General features: G+C 41.8%; 1 protein-coding gene across 6 annotated transcripts in view; it reads left to right on the forward strand.

Moving 5' to 3' along the window:
- Window positions 1-2,540: 2,540 nt before the first annotated feature.
- Window positions 2,541-15,312, forward strand: part of NSD2 (nuclear receptor binding SET domain protein 2) — a 75,642-nt gene continuing 62,870 nt past the window's right edge. For 4 of the 6 annotated variants that reach the window (XR_012623013.1, XM_074821934.1, XM_074821938.1 and 1 more), the window contains exon 1: window positions 2,541-2,661. The gene's annotated coding sequence lies outside the window, so the exon portion shown is untranslated. Of the gene's footprint in view, window positions 2,662-10,385; window positions 10,459-11,653; window positions 12,346-12,542; window positions 12,732-15,312 lie in introns of those variants that run through there. The other 2 variants (XM_074821936.1, XM_074821935.1) reach the window with 2 other exon arrangements.

Here is a 15,312-nt window from a genome sequence, read left to right on the forward strand (position 1 = left end):
GTCTGGACATTTGCAACTACTAGAAACAGATTACAGGACATTTACTTCAACTCTTTCCAAGCCATCACTCAGGTATAATGCAGTGTGCCTGTTACTTGTCAGCACAAGTGCATTCTGCACTGCATGTGTATTTACATCTTCAGATGTTAAAACTTCTTTGAACTCAGTTTTCAGAAGTGTTATATGACTATATCCACTTTCAAAGAATCAACCTTTTTGTGTACCGCACTGGAAAAAATGACAGATTTTTATTATCATGATATGAGCTCAAGGAAGCAGACAGTTGTTTTTGAAATTAAAAAAACCTGCACGCACAGTTTCTGTTTAAAAGGGTCATCACATTGGAGAAGTTTGCACTAGTGTCTAGGTAGAGTATAAACTGGTGCTATTCCAGTTAAAGGTGTTAACACCCAGCATAAGCTTTCCTGGAAATTTGCATGGTGGGTCTATCAGGAGGTAATTACGGTTGCAAATCTTTGTAGCATAGACAAGGCCAGTGATCTATAGGAGTTGAAAGGACTGAGGAAGATTTGTTGTCACCTTGACCATGATAGCAAAATCCTTCCATTTAAATCTTAAACAACGGACACAGAAGGCAAACATGAGAACTGCATTATCTGGAGGATCTTATACATTAGTAGTAAGTGCAGAATAAAAATCTATTTCTCTTTTATTTAATCATACATAGAAATGGATTTACATCATTGAGCCTGAACACAGAATTTATTCCCAAGAGAAAATAGATAACACATTTGTAGCATTTGATAACTAACCTGGTTTCTTATGCAAGTTTGGGGGTTTTGGGGGGGGGGGGGGAAGAGGGGGAACAACAGCAAGCGTCCCTGCAAACATGTCATGCTTTGTACTTTTAATGCATTAGCATTATCATTCAACTATGGAAGAAAAGCACACCTGTATATGCCCTTATATAGCAAACCAACAGGATTCACATATTTGAACTTCTGTTTATATTTATACTAGCACCTCTATTTCTAATTAGAGAACATCTTTTTTCTTCTGTAAACGCGTATAACCGAACTTTAGAAAGGAAGTTGGAAGATAAAACTGTCATGACTCAATTCAAATGAGTGATTTGAAAATGTGATAGCAGTCTCTCTTTAATGCTGTAAATACTGACATTCAGAAGCTAAATCTTTTGTCTAACACCTTAAAGATAGTGTATTTTTCTACAGAAGTGCTGTAAGACAAGGTCCCTTTATCACTACAGATTTCCTTCAGCCACATTTAAAGTTTTAATCAGCCGATTATTTTTTCATTACTAAGTAATTAACACTAACTTGGCGCATCCACCATTAAACACACACGCAAAAACATCCACAAACGTTTATGTGTAAGAGTAAATTAAGGATTACATTTAAAAAAAAAAATCTGAGCCTTTTAACAGATGATGTAATTTCACCATTACCCAGAAAGTATGATGCTGGTGTGTTCCCCTCCTCCATTATGGTCTGTTTACCTTTCACAGGAGTTGCGTTAGGCCCTTAGCTACCAGGTTAATACAGTATCCATAGCACCGAGGAACTACATTCTCCGCCTTGTACAGAAAACGCAGGTTCTCAGTGCTCCACGGATCCTTTATCAAGCCATCGAAAGCCTGAAAAAGCTGGCCATTACCTGCTTCACATTACCTGGTGCGACGGTTCATGAGAATATTTGTTCCTATCGTAACATGACAGATATTTAACGATTGGGCCTAAAAAAAATAGCTGTGCTTTCAATTGGCAAATTGCAAGCACATGTACTTATTTTGATGCAAGCTTTTTAAAAAAATAAACCAGGCTGTACTTCCAGAAAAGACAGCCCGGGTAATTCGCAGCCAGGCGCATTTGGGTTCTTACAACTATCTGACAGCCTCAAAATTGTGTGCAGTTGTACGGAAAGTCAAAACATTTGGCTTAAATCAGGATTTTTAGAGAGCGCACGTGTACGGTTGCCGAGGCCAGCGGGTGAGGAGGGCACGTTCACCAGGCGGTGTGGCCCATGGCAAGCGTCCCTATGCCCAAGGGGGGGATTAATAATATTTTAAAACAAAAGGAAAAAAAACCCCACAGTTTAGAAAAACGCGTTTTCCACCGACCTCTGCGGGGCCTCGATGGGCTCTCGCCCACCTGGGGACGCCGCCGCGGCGAGCCAGGCCCCCCCCACCCCCGCCTTGAGCGGGCCGGGCCCCACACAGCTCCCGCCTTCGGCCCCACCTCGCCCCGTGGCCTTCCCTCCCCTGGCACCCGGCCCGCCCTCCTCTTCCTCCCCGCCGGCCCCGTCAGGGCGGGCGGGCGGCGCCCGGCGGGCCCGCGGGCGGCCCCGCTCCCGCCGTCCCCGCGCGCTCGCCGCGGCTGGCGCCGCTCCCGGCCGCCGCCGGGCCGCTGGGCCGCGCGTGCGGGCGGCTCCGTGCGGGGGGATTTGAAACAGCCGCTCCAGGGGCAGCGCAGCGGCGGCGCCCAATCAGCGGCCCGGATTTTTCGCGCTGGTTCTGGCCGGAGGAGGGGGCGGGGCCGCCGCGCAGGATCGCCGGAGCCGCCGCCGTTGCCGCCGCTGTTGCCGTGTCGCCTCGGCTCGCGCCGCTGCCGCCGCTCCCCGGCACCGAGCTACCGCCGCCGCCTCCGCCCGGCTCTCGGGGGAGAAGGATGCGCTAGGGCACAGGTCAGTAGGCCGGGAGCGCGGCTGGCTCGCCTTCCCCCCCAACCCCCCCGCCCGCCTCCCTGGGGAAGGGAGGAGGCACCCGGGGCACGTTCCCGCAGGCCCCGGGCGGGAGGCGGGAGCGGCGGCGGCGAGGCTCCCTCGCTCGCGGGGATGCTGCCGCCCGGCCCCGCGCCTCGCCGCGCTCACCGGGAGCGCCCCCCCCGCCCCCCCCTTCTCCTGGGCTGGGACCGCGGGCTCTACCCGGTAAAGCGCTGTGGGGGCCGGGGGTCCCGTCGCGGGGCATCCGCTCCCCCCCCCCCCGCTCCGGCCCTTCCCCCGGGGACTCCCCATCCGCCGGGGCTCCGCTCCCCTCAAACTTACCGCCGGCGCCCCACCGTCTCCATCGCCCGCCCCTGCCCGGGCAGCCCGCAGCTCCCGTTTCCCCCTTCCCTGGAGGAGGGTTTTTTTGTTCGCTCCCCCCCTCTCTCCTTCCTTCCCTCCCCCCCGCTACCTGGCCCTGGCTGAGGGGCCGCGGGCCCCCCCCCCGCTGCTCCCGCCCGCCCCTGGTCGTCGTCCCCCGTCCCCCCCCCCCCCCCCCCCCCAGAGGCTGCCGCAGGATTTCTGCTGCTGGCTGGGCCTGACTCTTGGGTGGCGGAGGAGCGGAAAGGAGCGATGCCGAGCCGGAGTCCCGGCTGTTGCAGCTTCATCCTTTCCCCCCCTGCCCTCCTCCTCCTCCTCGGCTCTGCGGGAGGTCGGGGGCAACATAAAGGGGTGTGTGAGAGGTGCCCACCCGTCCCACCTCCCTCCCTCGGGGGGGGGGGGGGGGGGGAGGAATCAATCAGTGCAAATCAGAAAGAAAACCGAAGGGGGGGGGGGTGTTGGAGATGGGAAGAAAAAAAAAGCCTTCTCCAGGGTTTAAACCGCCTCCTTAAGGGGTGGAGTGGCTGCAAATATACCCCGGTGGCGGTGAGGGTGTGGGGAGGTGGAGGCTGCTCCTGTCCCTTCCCTCTGGGTAGGACTGGGATTGTACGGCTGCAAGAGTGAATGTAACTCTGGAAATGTATGGAGGGGGAAGCCATGTTTGATTTATTCCTCCACTAAACAGTGGTGTGATGATCCTTCTACTTACACCCTTCTGCAGTCCATCCTGGACCTGTATGGGAGGAGAGCCTTGTTAGGAAAATGGAAAGAAAACATTCCTGCGAAGGCATACGGGCTCGTTGGCTCAATCTTCATTAAGTATAAGAGGATAGGGCTCTTGTAACTTGAATTGATATTTGTGTGGTAAAAGAGCCTGGGGAACTTGTATTCCCAAGGCCATAGTTACAGCTCATCCGCTGTGGCTGTACCGCTCTGGGGGTGGAGAAGGGAATTTGCCACACTTCTTGAACATATTTATACTTGCATTTTGGTTTTGGTTTTTTTAAATATGTCGGCTGAAAGGAGGAGTAAATACTAGTAGAAGTACAGAGACAGTAAACACCGTATTTAAACAGATTTCAGAGAAAATGGGCCTCTTGCTAACAGGCATTAAACAGGAGAGAGGCTGGTATCAGTCATTGCCCGTGTATTTTGTGTGCGTGAATAGTTTCCTTATTGGCATTTGCATTAAAATTGGCTTATAATGATTCTTAAATTTAGGAGCTAGTGCTGCCCGCGCTGAGTAAGCTAAACGAGGTCTGCTTTAAAAGAAAAAAAAAAAAACAAGATATGTTTGGCGTTTAGCCTTTTCAGACATCTAAGGAAGGTAACTGTAAACACTGTAGGGTGGCAATGAAGTTTGTAATAGATTTTGCAGAGTCCTTGCTGGTGGTTTATGCGGATGTATATGCTCACTAAAATTCCTTAAACATGGAATGTGTGGCTTCAGCTGCAGGAATAAATTGGTTCTTCACCAAAATGTTCGTATGTTAGTAGAATCTCTGTAAATTTGTCGCTGAAGCTATTATTTGCTTGTTTTGCTGTGGGAATTTTGCTCAGGAAATGCAGCATATGAACCCTAATAAACTCCTCAATTTCACAGTGTGGTATTATTTGACTGTTGGATATAATCATTGAATAAAACCACTGTTTTGTAGGACAACTCAGGACTCAGTACTTACAGTATATGCAATTTTTGGTAGTTTCAGTAAGCATCTATATCCCATATATTAAAACATGCTGGGATTTTCATCTAGTGTGCAGCCATCAGAAAATATGACAGTTTTTTTCAGTATCTGAATATAAAAGCTCTGGATGTTGCTGGAGACTATATGGCTAATTCTTGTGAAGGTTATAGGAGTATTCACCCTCATACATATTCGGAAAAATTTAGATATTAAAAGTACAGTAAAACCTACTGATTTATCAAATATTATTTGAAAATGTCAGAAGAAACTAGGTCATTATACTTTAAGGGTGTAGATTTAAAGTAGCTTAGAAAATGGAAATGAAATGAAAAATATGTTTCTTTTTAGTTCAATACCAATCCAACAAATGGCTAGTAAGAATAAAAGAAATTGTGTTTTAATATCTGTAGGGCTACGTGCTTTTTCTGAAGTCAGTGGTTGCTTTGCAGATGAGACTATTGCATTTAAATTACTGCCTGCATGCAATAGACTGGATATTGCCACAAAAACAACCCCACTTTGTTTTAGACTGGAAGAAAAAATGATTATTGAGGGTGTTTCTTTTTAATATTTGGGCAGTGAAATTGATGTGTATGGGTGTACGTACATATACATGTATATGTGTGTGTGTATGTATGTTTTTTTATATATATATATGAGTTTATGTCCAAAACATTGCGCTAACAATATAGCAAAGGAATGGCAAGAAGGGATTGTTTTTCAGTGTCCTATTGTTTGTGGCCCATTCACCTCTCACTTTTGCACCGAGCCTGCTTTTTGTTCCACCGGTGTCACTATGTTTCCCAAGCGAGGCCTTATTCCTACAGACTGATAAATGCGTGTCTTTCCTCGTGGTCGATCAAAGCCTGTTGACGGCATTGGGACCCCATGCGTTTATAAAGGTTCACCTGCTCTGGTCAGATTACTGGATTAAGGATGTAGTTTATGGTGAGGAGAAGATACAAGCACAGTTCTTGAAGTATTTTGGTCACCTCTGATCATTCCTGCTTACATAACTACAAGACATCGCTTAGGTTTTAAGCATAGAAGATGGTTGAATGCGTGAAAATTGCAAGTATTTTCTGTGTAGAACAAGGTAAAGAACCTAGCGTTTTCTGGGAAAGAAATTTTCACCTCTCCTTGAGACCACTGTGCCGCACAGGGGGAAGCATCCACTGAGTGGTATTGCTGAAAACAACAGATACCCTAACATTCAGGAATCAAACATCAATAAAGAAATGCTTGGTGCGACTAATAATAATGCAGGAGATGGTGATGACTGCATGTTTTGACATGATGCTTGTGACTATACTGTGTGAGGTCTTTCATTACTTTTCCGCAAAGGCAAATGAAATGGGCTTATGGTTGAGTAAGTATGATAGATCTGGTATAATTCTTGAATCTAGCCTTTGGATGAAGGAAGAATGGAGATACTGAAGTGGGTCTAAGTGGATGAGTAAGTCCATGTTTCTAGGAAGCATCACTTTCCAGTTAGGGATGTAGCTTTGAGAAATGTCTTCACCAGGGACGTGCTAGAATTTCCCCGGTGTAAATGAGAAGGTGGAGATGGAATATGGCACCAGGATAAGCGGTCAGTGGTAAAGTGGACAGAGAAAATAATTTCCCATCAGAGCTTGGCATGGGAGTCCAAATTTCCCTTGGTGCATAATTGTGGAGGACTTGGGAGAAAGGGGGTGGGTGAGGAGAGCCTTGTTGACATGTCAGTAGTCACCCTGCAGCTTATAAATTCGTGTAGCTGGTTGAATGGGTCGGTTAGCTATTTGACAAAATTAATGGCTACTTGGAAGGCTTTGGTTCTGAGTACAGTTTTGAAGGAAAATAGAGAAACTACCTAAATTCCCCCTTCACTGCACCTTCAAATTAGTTTCTCTATGACCTGCAGTCATTGGAGGTAGTAAGACAGCTGTATAAATGTATTGGCTTTTTTCTTTTCGTTTTACACTGACAGAAATTACAAAAGTGATATATCAAGTGCTGGTTTTAATGTTTTTATCAAGTTGATGGTGTCTAGCATAGTTATTTTATATTTTCTAGCATCAGCAGGAAGGGGGAAGTTTTTGGAATGTGTTCTAAAGGAAATTTAGACCATACTCTATTCTGCTGCCCTTCTGGTGAATAGCAAGCTACAAAAATATGCAAGATTTCTGGAGAACAGATCGTATATACTAATACCTTGTGTATGGTGATGATAGGTTAATGCATAGTCCATCATGCATTACTTTGCTCGCAAGCAACTCTAAACTTTAGCACCAGATAATCTACTGACTCTCTGGTACATTTGAAAAGCTGCTTCTGTCCGAAGCATATAATAGATTATACCATAAACTGAATTTTTTAAAACACGTTTTGTGTGCAGTAAACAAATACCTGTTAATCATGGTTGAACCAAAAGCAAGGTTTCTACTATCCTTCTTGATAATGTCAAGAAATAATACCATTACATGGAAATTGTTCTGATAGTACAAGAGTGTGATGAGCTACATGTGGAAAGTAGATGTCTGAAAAATTTTTTAAACGTTTCATAGCAATCAAATTAAATTTATGAAGTATGGAAAAGCAAAGTGCTAGCCCCTAGTACTTCAGAGTATTCTTATGTTGGGCTAAATTACTTTGCCCTGGGGCACCACTGGTGTAGGTTCTCGTATTTGGCATAATTTGAAAATAATAAAATATATAAGTGACTTAAAGCATGTGTTAAATTGCAAGGGCTACTCAACAGGTGATGGCTCAGTTTCTAGTTTTGTCCCCATCCTTTTAACCTGTCCTATTTTTATCTTAGTGCAAGATAGCAATTTGATCTTGTTTTGAACTTTGGTATTCAGCTCACCAGCACAAATTGGACCTATTTTATATTCATCCATATTTGGGGTAAGGATACATATGTGGCAAATGGCTGGAAAACTATAGCATGATGTGCTATTGAAATAGACTTTCATAGAAGCTTTCTTCCGCTATCTGTGAAGAATACTGTCAGTTTTCCGTGCGGCTCTTTGGAGAAGCACAGAGCGGTCTTGTTCGGTTGACTGACAGAGATGGCCATTTAACTACCTTTGTGAAACCTCTTCTGGCCTGTGCCTTGTATTAAAACACTAAAATACTGACATCTCACATCTGTGCTAAAACATAAAACACATTAAAAAAAAATGTGTTTTAAAATAATAATAATCTTTAAACATATTTGTCCTTGAGGGCTAACATCAGAATTCCACATTTTCTTCTCCATAGTCAAAAACCTAATAGAGAGTGAATGTTGGCCTGCTCTCTGAGTTCTGCCTTACTAAATAAGAGATACACCAAGGAGTAGAATATGAAATATTCAATGACAAAAATATTTTCAAGAAAGAAGTCTGATGTTAGGGAAGATTTTATTAGAAATGTGATGTAAATAAATGCCATTTGAAATTATTTGAAAGGATACTGATAAAAGAAGCAGTGGGAAGGAAATGCAGTAATGCAGCCTCCTGTCATAGTGTTTGGGACCCATTTCATTTATTTGTTCATTATAATAAGTTGAAGTGTAAATGTTCCTGCTATGGCATGGGTTAGTCTGTGGAGCAGAGGTTCCCAAGATCGTGTATCAGATAAATCAATTGTGGAACTTGCCAGCCTTGGTGGGATGCCATCGGAGCAAAGAACCTGACTGCACTGGCACTCAGAAACATCTAAATTGGGGAGTTATCTCTGTAGTAAAGAATGCCCAGATTCTAGTCTGATAATAAAGCCAGAGGGATTTAAGCCAACGTATGAAGCTTGGAGAGCAGTGTAGGATGAAAGATATGAATATGGATCATCTTGCTATATGGAGTAGTTGCCCAGAACTTTCAATCAGATACTTCAGAATGAAATTAATGTTGTGATTCTTCTGTGGATGCAAAATGCAGACCATGAGAAGCTGTTCTGTAGTAGCACTCCTGAACAAACTGGAAACAAATGCTGTGATTAAATGTGGAACATGACTGAAATTCAGCAATAGTGCAAAAACCAAGTTGTAGTCTTAAAATGTGTAGTAGAAAGTGCATGTGCAGTATCTGTTCATCAGGTGAATGCTTGGCTCAAAAGTGGTAGTGATAGGTGAGTCTTCAGAAACTCTGCAGGTAAGGACAGAACTACAGTTGCTTAACATGACTTATTTCTACAATCAAGACTTTTTTGATTTTCTGATAAGAACTAGGTACAACAGAATTTGTCTAAAGAACTAAATTTGATAAGGCAGGGAAGTAATCCCCAGAGGTAGTGCTATGCTGAGAGAAAGGACAGCAAAAATGGCAAGAGATACCCATTGCAAACCTCTCAACACAGAAGTTTTGGAAAGTGGACAAGAAGGAATTGGTTTGTTGGACAGGAAAGTGTTTTATCATTCTGTCTCCAAGTTAAATGGGTAAGCTACATTATATCTGCAGAAACCTAAAAACTTGCCTCAAATTCCAGACCTTTTACCTGTAACAGTTATGCTAATAGCTCTTTTGGAGAGATTCTTGATGTAGAAGTGGCAAAAGAAGTAGAGAGGGAATTAAGAACTATGCGAATGGTGGTAATGCATTTTGGCAAGAGCATGTTAAAGCCCCAGCACAGAAAAATACTTCAAGTAATGTCCGAACCAGAAAGGCCACTTAATAGCAAGTATTTGGATTTGTTTGGAGAGTGTCTAGTGTTCCAAGTCTTGGGTCTTGTTTGAGTGTTCCTGGCATACATCTGCCAGTTGTGCGTGTGTGTTTTGCTTTGATGTAATACACTGATAGAATAATTAACAGTTGCATGTATATAGTTACAGTCTATGTGTAAAGTAGACCAGAATTAGCGCAGTATGGCCAGGATTACATTGTAGACATAGTTATGTTGACCAGATATGGGTATATACAGTTCTCAATGAAAGGTGCAAGTTTTAAAGTAAAATTCCACAGTGCCATTGAGTCACTATTAACTACACCTGAACTCTACCTTCCAGTTCTTCACTTAAATGTTATGGGACGTGAAGTTGAATGTACTGGATGAAAGAAATTGTGTATATTTTTACACGTTACCTGTCCACATTAGAGAGGTGCATTATCAGTGCAACATGTTACTGGTTTTATAAACAACAGAAGACATGGCCGAATGCTGCTCAGTGAGAAAGATTATGAGTCTCTCCTATGTATACATATAGCTAGGCTTTTGTACTATTGACAAGGCTTCATATATCACCACTGTCACGGTGTTGCTTTTTAGAATGATTCCAATACACCAAGTGTGCTTCTGGCATCTAAATCCAGCCACTTAGGTGAACAGGTTTTAATGCCATGATAGGCAAAGATAGCAGAGTTTTAAGGGTCTAGGCAAAATGGTTGTATCCTCTGTATTAAAATTAGTTGCTGTCTGGTCTGATCTGGGCAACATTGTTTATTTCTGTAGAGGTGCAGTGGACAACGTTTTATTAATACTACAATTTGATTCATTACTTACATTGATAACTTTGTGGTGTCATCCCAGATTTGATCTTCCCTTCTCAGAATTTGCACGATCAGAAATTTTCATGATGCTCTCAGTGAAGCTTCAGGCAATTGCTGTGCTGTCATGACTACATGTGGGAATAAGGGCAGAATCATTGGCCACACTGAAGAGGAAGCAAACAGATAGTGTGTTTATCTACTGCAGTGAGTATTATGTAGAACCAGAGGATCCGGGTCCTGAAGGTATGGTGCAAGGAGCAGAGGTAGGTTGCTGAAAAGAAAAAGCTGTGGGATTAAAGAAGGGATGGGAAATTAAAATAGGCTTGAACCGGGTGAAAAAGCAGTGTAAATAAGGAAGGAACTCAGTGCCTAAGTGCTGAGCTGTTTGAGATTGCATTTGGTTCTTCGTTCCCAAGCTAAGTAGCAGCCAGATGCACAACTCTGGCCCATTTGAGAGACATCATTTCACTGGTGAGGAAAGACCTAGACTGAATGAGTATTCTGGCTGTACTGAATTGTCGAGTGCTGGTTTGCTAGAAAGGGGCCATTCCCTTCAGCTGGACCATTTGGAACTCTCCAGGAGACAGAAAAGTCTCAAGCTTGCATTTGAAAAAGTAACTTTTTTTTTACTTTTAGCCATTTGTTAAGCAACTGTCGAGGGCTACCTTTTAGTGTTTATTAAATACTGGTGGTAAGTCTACCGTTCTAGGCACCAGAGTTCCTCTCTGCTTATCCGCAGAAGAGAAACGATTCTTTCTGTTGGATTGTGATTCCACCACAATAGTATCTGTATTCTCTCTTCAGACAGAAATACAACATTTTGCAAGAGTCTGAATTTACTCAAATCTGTCTTCTTCCTTCACCACCCAACTTCAGCAGCAGGAGTGGAACTGACTAAATTTCTGCAGCAGTGGAAAAAGAATATTTCTTCTGATTTTTAAGAAAACTAATTAATGGGGAGGAGTCCTGTTACAGAATCTTCTAGCCTTATCCTCAGCAGCAGGGTTGGTTGCAAAATATTTTCCTGAGGAACAAAAAGTCAAGCCCATCAGTTTTGTAAGCTTGCTTTCTGCAGTGGCAAGTAACATTTAAAGTGAAGAAATTCTTTGCTTGCCATTCTACAGTTCTTAACTGTACAAGCTAACATTGCCTTTATGAGAAGGCAGTAAATACTTGTTTCGGTTGATGAAAATAGACTTTAACAATTAAGTTCTAAAATTTTATCCAATAGAGGAAAAAAAAGGCAACCCAAAACAAATTAGAAAAGATGAATGCTATTTTTTTAAAAAAAATGGGTGGCAAATAAATGTGAGTACTTTAACCTTTTTCACACAGTTTTCAAAATATGCTTGGATCTTTTTGTGCAAATGTATATTACGTCTCTATATAAACGTTATTATGTACTGTAAGGAAATTTTCATGTAATCATTTAAAAATACTTTGTAGGTCAGCCTTGCCAGCTGGCTGGTTAACTGAAATCATTGTATATCTACTGCAGGATTAATGCAGTCTTTACTTCAGGTGCTTTTAAACTCAAAATTGGCTCCTTTGGACTAAAGTTTCTTTTTTTTCTTTCTTTTTTTTTTTTCTTTCCCAAGTCTCTTCTAAGTAGCGGTAAATTGTTAAAAGGTTTTAGTATCATTATTTTCAGTTCTCTGTCAGCTACTACAGTAATGTCTTTTTTTTTTTTTTAATGACAGGTAATGCTTTTAAATTTGCTGGATAGAGTTGGTTTGTAACAATTTTTGGCAAACCCACAATAAAATTTTCAGTTATGCATTTTCTTTTAAAAGTAAATTCTGTTTAGATACTCTAGTAATTTTTTCATTATTTTAACACATTGAAGAACGTCAGTGTACTGCATGTACACATGTACTGCATGATAGTAAATATGTCTCTACTCCTATTTGATATTTTAAGTTTTTATACAAGATACTGTGAATAAGCATACTCAAGTTTTGTATTAGCAAGAATGTGTTGTAACTTTACTAATCTCTTTAAGTATTTTGTCTCATTCTGATCTGAAAATAGGAATAACCATCTTAAAATTGACGAGACAATGGAGAAGACTTACCAGAAAGCTCTCTTTAAGAAAAAAGCAGCAGCTATCTTTTAGCTTTTTCAGTGCCAGCCAAAAGCCTGATTTGTAGGTAATAAAATTAGCTTTTGTGGATAAAGTTCTCTTACTCTGAATTTGTATTTGGGTGTGTCATCTTCCCTCTCTTCCCCCCTTGCCTGCGTAATTCACCTGAGAAATGGCTTTAAGAAAAGCCTTAGACAAAACAAAAGTGGTATTTAATAGTGACGCTTGTTGTTGATTACTTACTCTGTTCACTCCCTTTGGCAGAATTGGAAGGAATGGACTACTCCATTATTTCTGACACACAAGAAAAGCATCTCTGAAATTGCAGCAGATGTGGAAGAAATGAATAATAAATATCACATAAATGATAGTGGCCTGGACAGTGAAGGAGGAATCTGACATGCAGACTAACTGTATTTGGCTCATGACTCCTGTCAGATGATGGACCTTCAAGTAATTAATAATATTACTTAAAATGTCTGCAAAATAATTTGTCTTATGTAGAACCTGCTTTTTTAATATGAAAATGTGTACAAAGCCATTACAAGGAGTGTCTGATTGTCATCGTCCGATTAAAATATCTAGAGACCTTTCTGACGATAAGTCAAATTTGCTTACTGAAAGCTAAAATACCATGTTTATTCAGCAGATTCCTTGGCTATCATGTTTTTTCCTTTGTTAGTGAAAATGGTACTTAGTGGGTCACCAGGCAGTCATTATGGGAAGATGCTAGCTTAAGCTCATTAGCTGCTACTAGTGTGTGGTGCTTTTGTCCCCTTCCTTTCTCTAACTCCCTCCAGTTTCCTTTCCTCTAGGTAGAGTCATCTAGAAAAAGATAAGGGATTGCTTTTGCTTCTGTGTGATATGGTGGTCCGGCATGAGTACACTTAATTTAACTACCAAATCTAATCATACGCTCAGCTGCTTCAGGACCTTACTCTTACAACTCTGATCAGCCAGATCTTGTCTGTGATCGATCTCACTTCATTCTTTCATGTCCTGTCTTCTAGATCTCCTTGCATTAATTCTAAACTCATGTACTGCTTGGTTATCTATTGCTGATCATTTTCCTTCCTTGCCTCTTTTTTTCTTTTCTGCTCTATTGTCCCCTTCTCATAAATAAACTAGTTGTTTTTCTTGCTTATGTTATTGGGCTACCATGTATTTTAGATAGCAAAGGTTGTGCAAAATTTAATTAGCTTTATTTTTTGCCCTTGTTTCTTGAAATCCTTTGTTATTCCCGTGTGTAGATTTGCTAGCTTCCTCCGTTTAATGAGAACCCACAGCATAGCTTATTTTTTACGAGGAGGACTGAGATGCATATCTACGGTTTCCCTCCATTGGTTGTCCTAGAGATGGTGACTGACCTGCAAGTTGGTCTCTACAAGTCTCATCTCCCCAGTGAGACTATATTTGCTTATAGATGCTCACATCTATTATCTTTGCGGGTCATTCTGCCTCTTACTTTAAGCCTCTTTTCATTTGGCTCCATTAAATCTTTGTACAAACACGGTCTATTTTCCATATTCTATAATCTGTGTCTACTGGTTCTGATAATCTTACTGTCTCAAATTACTGCCTTTGTCTTCATCTTCCCATCTACTATTGGCCTGAGTACAACTGACTTCCTTTTACGGGTTATACTCCTGGATTTGTTGTCTCTCTAGGCTTCAGTGATTTGAGGGGCCTTTTTCAGGGCCTTTTTCACCTGTTTTTAGTGACCTGTATTAGTGAGAACCATTAACCTTTACTCACTGAAGTTCTAAAATCTGCATGCTGTGTATCTTCAGATGTATTAGGTAAATCAGGGTAGCCCCTAAAAGTTGCATGGTCCTACTGGTCTTCATATTTTTGTGATAGGGAATTACTACCCTTAGGTTTATTAGCTGGAAAGAGAGTAAAACTTGATTTCTTTAAGCCATGTCTTTTCACTTAGTTGTTTGCTGGTCATTGTCCAGACAAGGCCCTGAGCAGCTTGTTCTGCGTTGGCCCTGATTTAAGCAGGGGGTTGGAGTAGATAATCTGAGGAAATCCCTCACAACCTAAATTATTCTGTGATTCTCTGATGATTTCTATGTTTTGAAATCCTTAAACTACCGCTTTTTTAATGCATCCAGTGTTTTGAGATTGAATACACCAGTAATGTAGTCTAATTTCATTGTTTGTTGCTTTTTTTGAGTTGTCCTAGTCTGCCTCAACCTTGATGGCTTTTTATCTTAAAGAAATAAGTGATGAGAGTAAGAGTTATTCTTAAACAGGACAAAAAAATACTTGTAAAATTATGGATTAAAACAGAGTTACAAAATGCAGATGTCTCAATCCAGAAATCCAGACCCTGATAAGCAGCTAATGGAGCCATATTAAAAAATGTTTTTCAACTTAACCATGTAGTTGATGGACGGGTGGAAGTCGCACAAGGCATTTTTGGTGCTGGTCCTCTTGTGCAAAGCTGCGATGAGCAGTTGTCTGTCAGGCAGGGAGGTGGGGAGCTGCGGCGTTTGCTGCTCTGGCTGGTTCAGGCAACCACTGGAGGGCGTCTGCAGCCGCAGAAAAGCTGCTCCCTTGCAGGCTTATTTTTTTAGACACAGGGAATTTAGATGCCCAAATCAAATCTCTGGTTTGCATTCTGGTTTACTCTGTTAAGAATCTGTGGGAAGGAAGTACAGATTTTGCAACAGTTTGGTGTTTTGTTTATTTTTAAGGAATCTTGCTGTCATCTCCGTAACCATAAGCGTCACATGTCCTGTAATGGGTTTGCCTTTTGCCTAGAGATTTATAGAATTTGTCATCAGTTGTTTCTTAAAATAAATATGATTTCAGTTAAATCTGCTGAATAACAGCTTGAAACATTGTCATATTATTAATTGAGTTGAGAGTCTGTCTCATGTTCATGTTTTCAGAGAAGATCTTGTGAAAGTACACGAGTTCTCCTTCGGTTGGAGTTCTTTGTTCTGTTCTGGTGGAGTTTTGAGTTTCCTTTTAGCTCTGACTTCTCTTCAAAAGGGTTAATACAGATGGCTGGTTTCCACTCGTT

This window comes from Strix aluco, chromosome 4 (genome assembly GCF_031877795.1).
Source record: "Strix aluco isolate bStrAlu1 chromosome 4, bStrAlu1.hap1, whole genome shotgun sequence".
Lineage (NCBI taxonomy): Eukaryota > Metazoa > Chordata > Aves > Strigiformes > Strigidae > Strix > Strix aluco.